We start from the raw sequence: 16,172 nt of genomic DNA, 5'->3' as shown, positions 1-16,172 counted from the left end.
AGAGCAAAATGGTCACTTACCAAGTCACCAATAACGGAGCAAAGCTTCATACTCAGACATATGAAGAGCAGGGCGTAGTCAAGTGGCCCACCTCTCACATGAGTGGGGTCTTTATTTCCAAAACACAAATGTGATCAGAGAATTAACAATACTGTTCATGACAAACCCATTTTTATTTGAACCCCCATTATTTCAAAATTCTTATGCCGGGCATTAAGTCACCCAGTAGTAAACACTTTTCTTCAAAAAATACATAGAGGCAAACTTTCAATATTCAGCATATCACTATGAACATACACATTAATAATGTATATATAACAAATCAGTAACATACAATTTCAAGGACAACAACTCTGTACCATTAATCATAACAGAGTCACATAAAACAGCAGGAATGCTGTTCTTAATAAAAGTACTTAACCCTGGTGTTATTCTCTAGGCATGCAGGTAATTCAAATCTTTGATATCCTGGCAACTGAAAGCCAGCACCATTTACCCCTACCTCCTGCAAAGCAACTACATCAGGATTGCAAGACAAAACGTATGCATGAATGTCACTTGCCCGTTTACTTAGACTATTTATATTCCACGATAAACATTTAAGTCTAGACACATCCATTACTACTTATATTTATTTGTTACCCTAAACTTTTACTTTCGCAATTACGTTATTTCGAAGATTATCATTTGGCTCTTCCATGTACTTCAAAACTGCTTCTAACAATAAGGCCACATTATGAACCTGGGTTCTGTATGAATCCACCTTCCCTGCTTGACAATCATCTATTGTAATATGTTTCCTCTCACTAACCACATCAGCAGCGTGGACCTCAACTCACTGTAACCCAAGCGGCGAATATCTTGAGCAGGAGTACTTTACACCCAGGCCATTCTCAGCAAATATATCTTTCCCTTTGCTAATCTCAATCAATCTGACCTTGCATAGTTAAGATTAACTTCCTAAGTTCGTTTACTTCTAATCGAAGGTCGTTTACTGTATCATTATGTTTCTTTACTCCTGCGTTCCCATACATTAACCACTGGAACTGCTGCTGGGCTATTTGAATCGAAACAATTCTGAGGTATCTTCGGTGGTGAATTGATTACTGTAGTTACTGCAACTAATGGTTTTCGCTTACATAACCATGAATTTGCGTTATGCCCTTCTCCACAATGACAGCACTTTGGAATAATTTTAACATTACATCCTTAATTTTTCTGGCAGACAGCCTTTTGAATCATGGGGCTTGCTGCAGAATCTACACCTAAAATCATTTTTGGCACTTGTATGCCAAATGTCCCCATTTACTACATTTTAAGCACATAATAGGAGCCTCATTAAATACAGTATACCCTTCTATAACCAATGCAAGAACAAAAATCGGTAAAATTACAGTTTCAACCATTATGGGAAAACTGGAATAAAAATATATTTGTTGCATCAGAAATAATGTAGTTCCAACGGATTTAACATTTATTTTGACTGGCAAACCATCCGATTTAGAGATTACTATGTAATTGGAGTTAAAAACGAGTTTTTCAGAAAAAGGTAAATGTCCAGGAGAAGGCCGCACCCGTTTTTCAAGTATTAACGACGACAAAAACGGCAAAAAACGACCAGATTGGTGTTGCACATCGCATAGAAACATGAGGAAATGATAAAAAAGAAACTAAGAGTTACTCTTACACACAAAATCTAAGCATAAACCTACTACTTCAAATTATGGGGGATCCAGTGGGAAGCGGGGTTTTTGGGTGGGGGGGTGGGGGGAGGAGGAGAAAAGTGATTTTTCGGGGCACTACCGACCTAATACAACCACCTTACCTTACCTAGGGCCGTGTACCCCTACCTACCTAGGCCTAGGCGGGGGCGGCGACCCCCCGTTAAGGCCACTACCTAACATCCATCAAACCAAATCCAAATGATGGCTACTGCTGTATACATCGTTATACTACCACCATTATATATACTCTATAAATTAATGAAGCTTACCTTAAACTGATGGTTGATAAGATGTGCGGCTGCTTTGAGGAAAACGTGAAGCCGTTGCAAGGTTCCCTGACATGCAACTTAAAGTAGGAAGTGGCCAGGTACCCGACGACCACATTGCACTGCAAACAATCGGTAGGAAATCGAAGGTCTGTCAAAATTAATGCCAGAAGGGCCAGCCACTGCCTCTGCCATAGGTACAGGAAGACAAAATAAGAACCAAAATGCCTTTTTTGCTTCATTATTCGAGTATTCAGTCAAACAAGGAGATACCAGTGGACACTAGACAGGTAACTTTTTTACTCCGCTGAAATGCTAGTGAAACTTAGTTTTCGACTAAAGTCGTTCGTCATTGGTTATGAAAACCCATGACGTCATAACGATGGCACACCTCTCAGCCATAATGAGTTAACTGGAACTGCTTTTGTTTGCGTAAGAAAAGTAAGTTAGAGGGTTCATTAAAAGTAAACATTACCGTAGAGGAAACACCTCTCCGACTTGGGAAAAATTCGAGGTAAAAAACTTAATATTTTTTTTTCTCTGTAAGTATGCATTAGCGACAATAATGTATTGAGAAGAAGTGTTATCACGTGCTTTACTCGGGAAAAATATCAATATATAGATTTCCCATAATGGTTGAAACTGTAATAATACCCAAAAATCTTATCTGAACTTCACCTCTAATTAACGCTATCGCCTGAGGTTTAGCACACACCTCACCCCCTTGCTTAACCTCTCGACGCTTGGCCCACACAATTCGCTCGTCCTGATAATATAAGTTCAAGATCCAGACACAATGGAATACCAAACACAATAATTTTGGTTCATTTTCCTTCCTCCTTCGGTTTTTCCAAAACAATCCCATCAAACCCAGTAGTTGTTAATTCACTTCACTGCCTTTTCGTCTTTAACAGTAACAAATTCTCTATATTTTCCGTCCTTGAATAAAACTTCAACTCAGGGTGACTTCTATATAGTTTAAATGTCCACTGCAGTTTGTTTTTGTAATTAATCTCAAGTGAACGTGGAAATACAATCGCTTCCTGTCAGTGACTTGATTGTTAAAGCTCACCTGATCTTCGTTATCCTCATCAGAAAGAGACGTCGGTATTTTTATTTTGTAATACAAGGTCTCTCCCACATCACCCTTTTTCTCCTATTAGCCAAGCCAATAGCATTTCGTTCCTCACAAATGATTGCTGTACCTCCTTGTGCTTCGACTCCTTGCGAGCTTTCCTTGTTTTTCCTTTTTTTTTCTTAAAAGGCTCAGTCATATGACCAGACTCACTACTCGTCAATGCTAAATCCTCACACACAACTCCATCATCCACAATTATCTGATCATCCGAAAACATACCAGTAGGTTCATCGGCATGCAGTCGGTAGGGACAGTAAAGACTCAAGAGAGTGTTGGAACCAAGGGAGCGGCAGTGACACACGTCTGACCAGTCCAGACGCTCGAGTCTGAGTGAAACTGAAGGTTCGGGTCTTCGGGACAGTTGCCACTTCGTATTTCATTAAAATCTCTAGTTTGGTTAATTTATCAAAGTTTTAACCTGGTTTACAAGAATGAAAAATCCATTAATTTACGTAACAGTTTATACGAGTGTTTGTAAATCGCGGGCATTAGGAAGGATTGTCGAGAAAAAAATGGATCCATATTTTTATCGTCAGACAGGGAATATATAAGTCCAAAGTATAGTCATAAGTGTTTATTATCCGTTAAAAATGAGAAAGCAAGGATAACGGAGAATGATAAACAAAACAAAACCGGGTTAACGTAAAAGTGCGAAGAAGATTAGCAACGACGAGGCAGTATCTGGCAACTTTTCATAATGACTGCTTTTTTTATTGTTCAAACAAGAACCATAGTATGAAAGTATGTCCCTCGGGCTTCGGCAACGCCAACATTTCCCCCATCAAACCCGTGAGAGACAGTCAGCCAGTCAGCTCTGAGCACAAGCGCCAATCAGTAGTGAAGTAGAATTGGTTCTTGTCTCTGCGTCGAGAGAGAGAGCGTCACTTTTCGTTCAAGTTTTCTGTGTGTTTACCTTTCGTCGAACTACATTTGTTTATTCTGAGTAATCAAAGGTATGTTGAGCATCGGTAGATATCTCTTAATATATGATAATCCATTACAATGGTCGGGTTTTCGTAAATATCGGTAGAGACCGTTGCTGCATCGATCGATATAGAGGGTTTGGGTCAACCATCTCAAAAGTAGTAAAACTACTGCTAAAGCCATACATTTTCTTTTCTTTTATGCTATTAATTCCTCGCTAACAGACTTGAAGGCGTGAAATAAGAAATCACAACTATTCACTGTCAGTGACGAGTTCTGTTATGACAGATTTTAACGGACATAATTGGCAGTAATGAAAACGGGTTATGTTCTCGTGACGAACGATCTTTATGATCTTCGTTACCAGTTCCTGAGTGGAAAGCAACTTTTTTTTTAATATAACCCAGAGTCCGTCTCTTCTTTACATGCGCAAAAACTCTGTATACTGATTAAGTCTTCTAAGATTTTCGGAGGTCTGTCTGTCCTGTGAAAATGTATGAATTCTTTTATTCTGTCGTGTATTGAATATTGAACCCCTCTTTGGCGCCGTATTTAACAAATTGTCCAATATCATTCGTAATTCTGACCATACTTTGCATTTAGATCGCCTCTAACTATACGTCTAGTACCTTAATTACTACACTACACACTCGAATCTAAACGTAGCTTTTTTTCTGTGAGGTTTAGTACCACATTTTTATCTAGAAGTTTTATACTACCAGCTACCAAACTAAAACACGATCTTCCAAGTCACGCAACTGAATCGTTGTAACTCCGGAAGTGCAAATTTGGTGCGTTTAGTTTTTTTTTTACTTTTTTTATTTATTTATTTTTTTAGCACGCTTACATGAGTTTCACTTCGTACTGTAATTGTCATTTGACTTATTCATTTCACATTGTATACTGGGCTTCTTTCCTTGTCGAGTCCCTTTGTCTTGTAGCATTCTGTTATTTTACAAGCTTAGCTTGTAATTAGCAATAACAGAGACAGACAGACAGACAGAATGTTGTAGAAACCTACTATGAGATTCAGGGCCTCTGTAACACGGTTTTTTCGCAATAACTTTTTATCTATGCATTTCATAAATATAACGCTTATTCAGAATACATATTATATCAACACATAAATTTTGAGAGTATTCTGCACTACGTAGGTTGAATAAATTTGGTACTTATAATGTAAAAGTGACCTTTTTTGAAGACGGGCCACTTACTCAGAGAAAAGGTATTTCGAACGCACTCGTTACGTAACTTATGACTATTTCATCCCTCTTTCTCGATGGATGATTGGCTATACGTAACGAAGGCTAAACCTCTGGCAACAATGACATACAAATTTAAATACAAGCAAAGCAGTACACCTTTATGAACTCTGGAACCTCCCCACTGATAATTGTCATAATGAACAAACCAACAAAATATGTTAATAAATACAAAAACACTTTGATTATTAGTCTAATTCCCAAAAATAAGTTTCCAAAGACAAATTACAGTCTACTTTATAGGTCACAATCAGATTGACAAGATGTAGGAGGGAATAGCTGGTAATTACCAAAAACATAGTAGACAAGCTTGATTTGATAACTGTTATATCCTATGTCAAGCAATTTTATTTATTGGCTATCTACCTAATTACAGAAAAAAAAATAGCCGGTACCGTATATTGGCTTTAAACCTTCACCAATAATTATCGTCAGAATGGTGACTTCATGAGGCTCCACCCACTTCCGCCTCGTTATAATTCAGGATAACACTGAAGGCTACCATGGGCATTGTGGATTAGAAAATTTAACTTCTGGCTATAAAAACTAATTTCTCGAGTAGTTGTAAGAAGTGCTAAATGATCCTCAAGGATCCCAGCAGTTGGTCTAAACGTTTAATTCATGTATATTACTGCTATACTGTTGCGGCACTTACTGCTACAGTAGTATTTACTACGCTAGCACTGATACCCCATCCACATCTAGTATCGTTCCGCCATTCATAAAGTCTTTGGGTTTCAAGAGCCGATGGCATTTCTGTCTGGTGGATGGGCTGGGGCAACAGTTTAGTCAAGAGGTGTTTGTTTACTTTGCTTACGTAATGAATGTTTTTCGACTCTTGGCTCGTAATCATTGGCCATGGCGTCGGCTAGTGCATTTTTACTCTATAAAAATCAAAACCATCGGGTTTAGGTTATTGATAATGCTGACAAAATTTGTGTGTGGTTGTAAAATATACATATGTCAACTTCAGCTCAAATCCGATGCTTTGACAAGGAGCAAAGTCCAAAAAACCGTGTTACAGAGGCCCTGAATCTCATAGTAGCAAGAATTTATGTAGTCATCAACGCTGCTGAATGCACACTGTCTTCTGAAGACTGAACTTTGTTGAGGAATTATATTCCCAGTTGCATGGGCTTTATTGAGATGGTCTTTTAGCACGAGAAGTAAGAATAAAAAATAAAACGAAAACGCCAGTGACTTAGACAGAGCGATTGCTTCGACAGTTGGGAACTTGGGACGTAAAAGCATACTGTTAAATACGTAGAGGGCTCTTCTCGACTTGGCATCAGTATTTTCATAGGCTTAGTACAAAATATATCATCCACATTTCTGGTGTGCTTTGGTTCAGCATTCTGGATGAAGTTGATGCCTTGCTTTTTCAGCTTAACGATGTGTATACACCTCAGTTAAATTCTCATCTCAAGATGAAATAACGGTCCCCTGTGGTTTTTAGATATGGACATCCGTCGTGCTTTTAGTGCTTTTAGAACTTTTTTTTTTATACAATCAACGCCAAATGCTTTTTTTCATATAATTAATAGTTTCAATTCTGAAATTTCTTCTTTTTCGTTTACATTTATGGGAGCCTTCGTCTTTGGAGTTTTGAATTTCCTCAAAATGAGATCGATAATATATTTGTTTTTATTATTCCAGAAATATTAAATTGTCCAAAATATTTTGTTGAATGTGTTCTATACAGAAGACGCGGTAAATATTGAATTCAGTTACCTCGAGGGAACCTTTTGACCACCAAAATGTACCGATTTTGCCTCGTGAGAACATTCCTAACCACAAGGACGTTCCATATGTTTATGAGACTAGTATGAATGGGGAGTTTTCATTTTTTAAATTTTGAGAAGAAAATATTCTGATTAAAAATTTTCCCAAAAGCTTAGGTATTGTGTTGATGATCTGTCAAAACTAATGTCACTTACAATGGGCAATCAGGCCCTGTACTTAAATATCCTTTAGTACTAACAGGAGAACTGGACTTAAAGCTGGGCAGTGCCATACGTGTATAGGCTACCTCACGTGTGGCACTCTAGTCATTATTTATGGTTCTCTGCAACCCCTTTTATTTCCTTTACAGTACCCCCGTTCATTATCTCATTCTTCCTTCTTACTTTCCACCATCCTAGCTATGGTCCTCTTTCAGTGCTTAAAATACCTCACAGGCAGTGTTGCTAACTGTAGGGTAATTGCCCTACGCGTAGGGTAATATGGGCAAAATCTTAGACAGTCGGGCAATATTTTCATGTGTAGGGTAACGGTAACAAGGTATGTTTAGATCAATATGCTTATTAGTACTCATGATATTGTATATAAACATAATCTCAAGATTTATTCATTATCATAGCTGCAGAATGTTTTGTCATTTTCAGTCATGTAGGGTCATTTCTCGTCTCCTGTAGGGGGCGTAGGGTCAGAGGGGTTGGCATCACTGCTCACAGGTTCATGCACTTGGCCTAAATTTTATATTCCGTTCACTCAGAAGGACTGGATAAATGTCTAACAACTTGATGTTTGTTATCCAAGCGCCAAATTCTGACCAGCGATGGAGAGATGGAGAGGAAGGGTGGCGATGGTGACTGGGGCCAGTGCAGGCATCGGAGCGGCAATCTGTGAAAAGCTCGTTTCTTATGGAATGGTGGTCATCGGAGCAGCCAGGAATGTCCAGAGAATACAGGTGGGTATCTGGTTCTTTTAAATGAAAGCCTCATCAGTTCTTGGACACCAATATAATGGTAGTGTGGATAAAAGTTAGGTTAGGTGAGTTTAGCTTAGGTTATGGAAAAATGTGCCATTGCTCTGCGTCTGACTGTTACCTCTCTGTCCAAAGGATTTGTCAAGAGAGCTCAAGGAACAGCCAGGAAAGCTGGTGGCTGTGAAGTGTGACTTGACCAAGGATGAGGACATTGCAAGCCTCTTCGCCTTCATCAAGGAGGAACACCAAGGTGTAGATGTCTGCATCAACAATGCTGGCATGTCACGAAACCATAGTCTTCTAGGTGAGAAGGTATGATTCTATATATATCTCATATGCCTGAATCGACATTCTCCAACAATTGTTAATTCATGTTGCTTTTACGATTTTCAGAAGGAAACACGGAAGAATGGAGAGAAATGTTAGACATCAATGTCGTTGCCTTGTGCCACTGCACCAGAGAAGCCGTCAAATCGATGAGGGACAGAGGCGTCAACGATGGACACATCATTCACATTAGCAGGTATGTGCATAGCCCATAGGGGGATAGTGCAATCAGTGCCCACCTAATGCACAATATGGCATTACTTACGCCTCTTGGCCCCTAACTGCAACCCCTTTTATTCCTTTTACTCTACCTCTGTTCATATTCTCGTTCTTCCATCTTACTTCCCACCCTCTTCTAACAATTGTTTCATAGTGCAAGTGCAAAGTTTTCCTCCTTTCACAGCTTTCAAACATTGGTACTTTCAATTTCCGTTTCTATCCATTTCATCACTTCACCTATGCAGACCTTTTTACCACTTCCACCTACCTCCACATTTCCTTCTTTCAAATCCTCATGCCCCATATGAGTGTGGCTTTCACCTTCTTCATTAATTGGCATTCAACATCCATACATCACTTCCATGAAGGAGAATTGGTTCAACAATCCCTTTCATACACTCCAGGCTTGGCTTCCATAAACAGTCCAGGCTTTTCGCCCACATTCTCTCTTAGAATAGACCCATCCCACAAGATTTCGGTCAAAACCTTCGGACAGATTTTCTAGAACATTTGAGGTAAAAATGAGTCTGGTCCGAGGGCAGACAACCCCTCAGAGTAAATCCAGATTCTTATTAGTTGTAGTAGTAGTATTATAGTATCTATGGGTATATCAAGATTCCACTTTTTATTGATTAAAGCGTTGTTTCTTTCCACAGCGTCTGTGGTCATGTTGTGTTCGACTACCCCAATATACATTTCTACACGGCCACAAAGTTTGCAGTGACCGCTCTCACTGAAGGCCTCAGACAAGAACTTCGAAATCAAATGAAGCAAACATCAGAGTTTCTGTGAGTGCCCGGTCCCTCTTCTTCTTCTGCTCCTCTTCTTCTTCTTCTCGCTAGTTGTGGAATGAGAACCTGTTGTATTGACAGGGTCGGTTCTGAATTACTCAGAATTATACGAAAAGAAGTTAAGTCTACCAAGATGCATTTATTGGCATGATTTTATGAAAAGTAAAACAAAACTAAAACAGCAAAGGTCAAGGATGTCGAAAGAAATGAAGAGAAGCACAAACAAATAATACAAAGTAAATTAATTTGAAGACTTATTTGGCTGAAAAAAATTCTAACTGATACTAGTTGTAGAGAATGAATGGAAAGAGGATAGTTACCGATATTTCAGTTATTATCTTGGACAAATTTCCTTCGTGATTCTCGTTGCACATACCATACGAAGAATGAAGTGTCCCTGCTCTAGAAGGACATTTTATCTGGCTGGAAAATAAATATAAATAAGTTGGTCCGTCTAATTTAGTGTTACACACGTCTTCACCGTTTTAATAATGTGCATCCCCAGGGTAAGTTTACAATAAATAATTTGGTTCCTTGTTTCTCTTGAGGTCATCGCCAATGCTGTAAAGTTACACATTGTATAGGCATTACTTAAAATAACTCTGCAGGATCCTTCCAACCCCTTAGTTGCAACCCCTTTTGTTCATTGTGCAATACTTCCATTCGTATAATCTTTCGTCCGTCTCATCTTCCACACTTTCTTGAACATTGCTGTTTTAGATTAAGCTAGCCCTATGCCAGCACGGGTTCTTGCTCATAGAGCAGTCCGTAGGGAATTATTTCCATCGCGGAATGACCTCATAGGTCCCATTAGTGCTTGGCCTCCCTTGTCCTAAGTTTTATGTTCCGACTTCAATTCTGTATTTACAAGGGACAAATGATCGAATGGCCTCCTGGCGACCGCCTTACCCAAAAATAACTTTAACACTAAATGTAACCCAGGATAGACATCAGTCACGAGCCAGCGGCCGTGGAATCAACACCTCGAGACTTCTAGTTTCCTCTCGAAGTACTAAGTGTTAGTTATTTTCTGGGAGAGTGGTCACCAGGAGGCCACTCGATCATTTACCCTGTATGGTTAAAAAGATTTTTTTACGGATTGTGTAAGTCTGTTTCAACCTTAACAAATGAATGAATTTAATGCATTTGTCTGCCGTTTTCCCCCTTTTACAGACCATAAGCCCCGGTCTTGTTAAGACCGAGTTCTTTGAAAGGATGACGCAATCTCAATCCGTGCACGATATCTACTCAAGCCAACCCCACATATCTTCAAGCGATGTAGCTTCGAGCGTCTGCCACGCACTGGCAGCCCCTCCTCATGTCCAGGTTAGTGGAATTTTTCTTTCATTTTAGGGAAAACTGAAGGCCAGAAATACTTACAAAGCCTCTCTGGTCAACTTTTAAACTCTGTAGGGGGTCAGTGCCGTCAGTGTATACTACTTCGTGCAGTGCACTGTAGGCATTACTTAAGGTTCTTTGCAGGGTCCCTTCGGCCCCTAGCTGCAACCCCTTTCATTCCTTTTACTGTACTCCGTTTGTAGTACACAGGCAGTCCCCGGCTTATGACGGGTTTCCGTTCTTGAGACTCGTTGTAAGCCAGAAAATCGTCAAAAATCCCTAAGAAAGCCTTACTGTTAATGCTTTGGGTGTTTTAAAAACTATGTAAACTGCATTTTTATTGCATTTTTCATTTTAAAAAATTCAAATATTGATTATTTCCCATTTTGGAGTCATATTTCTTCCGCCAGATCGGCGTCATAACCCTGGAACATGCGTCGTAAACCTGGAAATAATTTCTGATGAATATAATTGAAAAGCGTTGTAACCTCGGAACGTCATAAAGCGAACTTGTCATAAGCCTGGGACTGCCTGTATTTCTTCCATCTTACTGTCCACCCACTGCTAACAATGAATTCATAGTCCAACTGCTTTGAGGTTTTCCTCCTGCTTCACCTTTCAACCTTTTTACTCTCAGTTTCTCTTTCAGTGATGAATGACCTCATTGGTCCCATTCCCCTTCAGTGGTGAATGACCTCATTGGTCCCAGCGCTTGGCCTTTGGCACCTAAATTCTATATTCTGTTCTGTTCTCACTTGACTCTTCTTTTTTTATCACTGTTATCCCTACATTAAAGTGTCGGTTGCCTGATGCGCCTTCTCCTCCTCCACTGCCTTCTATCAAAAGGCATCATCCTCCACCCAACCTCTTCTCTCCATATCTTCTTCCTCACTTTACCTCGCTCTCATTCTCTGTCCTCCCTCTCGATCTTCTTCCTCTTAACGTTCCTCCCAAGCCCTCTTCACTCTCTCCTCGTCATCCATCCTCAACTACATGCCCACAGCATCTCCATCATGACTCTCTTATCATCTCTGTATTGTTTGTTTGTCTGTATGGTGTTTTTACGTTGCATGGAACCAGTGGTTATTCAGCAACGGGACCAACGGCTTTACGTGACTTCCGAACCGCGTCGAGAGTGAACTTCTATCACCAGAAATACACATCTCTCACTTCTCAGTGGAATGGCAAGAACTTATCACCTCTGTAATCTGTACTAAGCCTGCCCTTCTTCTTATTTCATCATTTTCCAATCACTCCAGCCAGCGCATATTCCGCATAATCCACCTCTGTTCTCTGCTGGGAGGGGTAACTTTGTCAAATAGAGAATGGAAGGTCTTGTGGTCCGTTTATTACATTACTTTGGAGGTTGTTTGTTGGTCACCTCCGCAGTTATCTTGAAATCGTCGCGTGACTTCTGGAGCGTTCCTTGTCATGAACCAGCTTTTACACCATTCCTCTTGACCCAGTTCTCTTCTCTTCACATACACACACACACACACACACACACACACACACACACACACACACACACATATATATATATATAATATATATATATATATATATATATATATATATATATATATATATATATATATATATATATATACACACTACAATAAAGCACAGAGTCCCAGTCGCTCCCTGTCTTCTGGCTATAAGAGCCCTCAAGCTATTGTCGTGCTATGCTCACCTCCACCCAGAATTGCTTCGACTAGCCAGACACGGCCGTGTGGACAACAGATTTCTGTTTTATAGATTTTGTCTGCCAGCGAACGAAGTCGCCGACAAAGTCTGGTCGCGTGGACAAGGCTTTGCTTAAATTTGAGGGACAATGTGTTCAGCCAAAGATAAATATTATAGGTTCGTCACTCCTGTTATTTTTATTTGTTTATTTATTTATCTGTGAGATGATGGTACTACTTATTGAAAAGGGCTCGACATGACATACAAGAAGCTCGTATTTATGTGTTATACACTTCAGATATTCTATGTATCTATATCTCCTCGGGCTAAGTGTACTACTCGTGACCTCTTCTGCATTATTGCTTTCCAGATAAGCCTGTTCAGCCACAGATCAACTTAATTCTATAGTTGAAAACTTCCCTTGGCTATTGGTACTCTTGGCGAGTTTATGAAAAACCCATTCTAAGCTAATTAACAGACTTGTCAGTTCACGCACACACACACACAACATTTATCCCGAAACCTAAGAATGAATCTATAAATGCTCAAAGATCTGCGAGTCACGACTGGCTATGAGTCGATTATATTCCCCCTATAATACAAAATGACTGTATATTGGTCTATAGTTCGGTAGCTTGTAATAAAAAGGCTGTCCAATTATTTATGAGCCTTACAAAATGTATTTTTTTGTGAGTGTATCGGTAGTCACAATACAGGATGTATATATCTGGCAGTCTGGTGGTAGCCAATGTATTCCTCTGTACCGAAGGAAACTGGGGGAGGATTATATCAAATCAAACCCTGCTTTGTCCATCCGTTCTCAATATATATTGTTCTGGTGATCACTAGTCAAAATGTGAACACATGCACGTGAGAAGAATTGCATTTGCTTTGGCGAATGTTTGCAGCCGCTCAACGCTCGAATATCCATTCATGTTTATTGTTATTTGTTTATACATCTATAAGTGTAGTTTCGAAAAAAAATTTCATCCCTGTATTTTTCAACTCTAAATCTTAACTCACTCATGTTTTTACTTATTTCTTTATTTCTGTGAGAGCCTGTTGGACATATATGGAGTTTGGAATACAAAAATGTGCCTTGGTCAACATACAAAAGGGCAAAGTAACAAGGACTGAAGGGATACTCCTACTACATGGGAACAACATCAAACACAGATGATACAGGACACAAATACCTGCGAGTAATGGAAGGAGGGAATATAAAACACCAAGAGATGAAGGACGTGATCAGGAAAGAATATATGCAGAGACTTAAGGCGATACTCAAGTCAAAACTCAACGCCGGGAACATGATTAAAGCCATAAATACATGGGCAGTGCCAGTAATCAGATACAGCGCAGTAGTAGTGGAATGGACGAAGGCTGAACTCCGCAGAAAACTAGGAAAACTAGGAAGCATTTGACAATACACACAGCACTGCACCCAAGAGCAAATACAGACAGACTATGCATAACACGAAAGGGAGGATGGAGAGGACTACTAAGCATAGAGGGCTGCGTCAACATCGAGAACAGAGCACTGGGGCAATATCTGAAAACCAATGAAGGCGAGTGGCTCAAGAGTGCATGGGAAGAAGGGCTGATAAAAGTAGACGAAGACTCAGAAATATACAGACAGGAGAATGACAAATAGACAAGAGGACTTGCGCAACAAACCAATGCACGGACAGTACATGAGACAGACTAAAGGACTGGCCAGTGATGAAACATGGCAATGGCTACAGAGGGGGGAGCTGAAGAAGAAACAGAAGGAATGATAACAGCGGCACAGGATCGGGCCCTTAGAACCAGGTATGTTCAAAGAACGATGGTTGGAAATAACATCTCACCCATATGCAGGAAGTGCAATATGAAAAACGAGACCATAAACCACATAGCAAGCGAATGTCTGGCACTTGCTCAAAACTAGTACAAAATGAGGCATGATTCTGTGGCAAAAGCCCTCACTGGAACCTGTGCTAGAAACACCAGCTACCTTGCAGTAATAAGTGGTACGAGCACCCCCTGAAGGAGTGATAGAAAACGATCAGGCAAAGATCCTCAGGGACTATGGTATTAGAACGGAAGGGTGATACTTGCAAATAGACCAGACGTGACGTTGATTGACAAAGTCAAGAAGAAAGTATCACTCATTGATGTCGCAATACCATGGGACACCAGAGGTGAAGAAAAAGAGAGGGATAAAATGGATAAGTATCAAGATCTGAAAATAGAAATAAGAAAAGGAATCTGGAAAAACTAGAGGAAGTAGCTCCAGGACTCATGCAGAAGAGTGTGCTCCTAGAAACAGCTCACGTAGAAAGAAAAGTGGATGCAAACCCGGAACCCCACGCTATAAATACCAAGGTCTAAAGAATACCAGGTCAGACCGCCTCAGCGTTACTGCGCATATTTGTGACGTTTACTGGTATGTTGGCCATTAAAAGAAAAAACCAAGAAAACAATAAAATGAAGGGTCACTATGGGAATTGTTTGCCCACTCCCATTCTAACTCTCTCTCTGTCACGACCTTGGGTGAGAGAAGTCCCCGTTAATCTTCAGGTACTGCTGAATTAAAGGATTGAATCCGGTCTAAGAGAGCTTCTTTGTTCTTCACTCTGGTGAAGTCAAATACTGACTGACGACATTTTTTTACCTGAACCTCGGCCAGATGCAGCCTCGTGACATCATGCGCGAGATTGTCCTTATTTCGGTCGGAAGCGGTCTGACCTGGTATTCTTTAGACCTTGATAAATACCACCCATTCGAATTACGACTGTGATAATAATAATCATAATAATAATAATAATAATAATAAGTGATTCCAGGTTTGGGGAATTTGTTTCATTCATTAGCAAAGACTAAATACTAATTGGTCTATTTTCCCTTCCAGATTCACGAAATCATAGTACAACCTGACATGGTAAGACAAATAAGAATTGGCGTATCCAACGCTGTCGGCTGAGACTATAATTCTCTCTCTCTCTCTCTCTCTCTCTCTCTCTCTCTCTCTTCTTTTCTTGTTCTTCCTCCTTCTTTTCATTAGTTCCTTCGGACCCTGGGTAGCGCAAACATGATCATTCTTCATTTAAAACGCTTGTAAAAACTAGGCCCAGTCTTTTACAATGGGCATCTTGGCTATTTATGGCGCCTGTACCTGCATCCATTGCTATGTGTAATTATTATGTAAATCTGGAGTAAATCCTGAAAAATTTGTAAGGTTTAGTGCTTATGAAATGTCCTTATGTCGTTGGTCATAAATTTGGATGATGTAATAGCCGGAAAGAATAAAGAAAAGCCTTTTGGAGTGTTCTTTATTAAACATTTCCTTTGATTAAGAGTGAGTTTGTAATGATACAGCAGTAACTATAATTAAATCATGCTGTTTTCCTCAATAAAACTTTTTTTCCTTTAATCTGACCTGAGCTAAGCACAGGTAGTAGATAGCCTGAGAAAAGATTACCCTTAAGCTGTGTAGGAAGTTCAATTATCTTTTTCCGTGAATTGGAAAGATCAGCAGATTAAAACTGAATACACTTAAACAATAGCATATAGTATATGCATATTATAGATGGGTAGATCGTGAAATATATAAGCAATAAACAGGAAATCTGAAGAAAAAGTAATTGCGTCAGTCGTGCAATCTGGAAAAAATGACGTGTTCTTTTGAGCGCATTCCAACTTGGTGATTTAAATCTTGCGTCATACTAACATGTGTACCTAACGCGCATTCTACTGTGGATTACAGCTGAGACAATAAACTTGATCTAAGTATGTTATGAAATAAGAT

General features: G+C 39.6%; 1 pseudogene; it reads left to right on the top strand.

The window, feature by feature from the left end:
- Positions 1 to 3,872: 3,872 nt before the first annotated feature.
- LOC135218627 (dehydrogenase/reductase SDR family member 11-like) lies at positions 3,873 to 15,685 on the top strand (annotated as a pseudogene).
- The last annotated feature ends 487 nt before the right edge of the window (positions 15,686 to 16,172 follow it).

Source organism: Macrobrachium nipponense, chromosome 9, assembly GCF_015104395.2.
Source record: "Macrobrachium nipponense isolate FS-2020 chromosome 9, ASM1510439v2, whole genome shotgun sequence".
Taxonomy (NCBI): domain Eukaryota; kingdom Metazoa; phylum Arthropoda; class Malacostraca; order Decapoda; family Palaemonidae; genus Macrobrachium; species Macrobrachium nipponense.
This window is presented reverse-complemented; position numbering and strand designations above follow the sequence as displayed.